The sequence below is a fragment of the Pristiophorus japonicus genome, chromosome 23, assembly GCF_044704955.1.
Source record: "Pristiophorus japonicus isolate sPriJap1 chromosome 23, sPriJap1.hap1, whole genome shotgun sequence".
Classification (NCBI taxonomy): Eukaryota; Metazoa; Chordata; class Chondrichthyes; family Pristiophoridae; genus Pristiophorus; species Pristiophorus japonicus.
In genome coordinates this window covers 21,297,643-21,298,032 of record NC_091999.1, presented here as the reverse complement: position 1 = coordinate 21,298,032, position 390 = coordinate 21,297,643, and the positions used below count along the sequence as shown (strand labels likewise).

General features: G+C 41.8%; 1 non-coding gene across 1 annotated transcript; it reads left to right on the top strand.

Moving 5' to 3' along the window:
• On the top strand, positions 1 to 81 carry trnas-aga (transfer RNA serine (anticodon AGA)). The gene has a single exon. It is a non-coding gene; the product is annotated as a tRNA-Ser (tRNA).
• Positions 82 to 390: the final 309 nt, after the last annotated feature.

Below are 390 nucleotides of genomic sequence, written 5' to 3'. Positions count from 1 at the left end.
GTAGTCGTGGCCGAGTGGTTAAGTCGATGGACTAGAAATCCATTGGGTTATCCCGCGCAGGTTCGAATCCTGCCGACTACGATTCTCAGCATTTTTCATTCCATTTCACAATTTAACCAGTTCTCTGCCAAACTGGTCCTGAGATAGATGGAATAACGTCCCACACATTTCAACACTGAAATTTGTTTCTCATTTTTATATTCACTATTCAATATTCACGATACATGCGTTTCAAAAATCGCAAACATCAGTCAAAGTTGCGAAAGTGATTCAGCCTGTCTATCCCTCGAGATGTCTAAGGCATCTGTGTATGCCCGTTGGTGCGTGCAAATTTTTGGTTATGTGTGTGTGTGTCTCTGTGTCTGTCTATCTCTATATATGTCTCTGTGT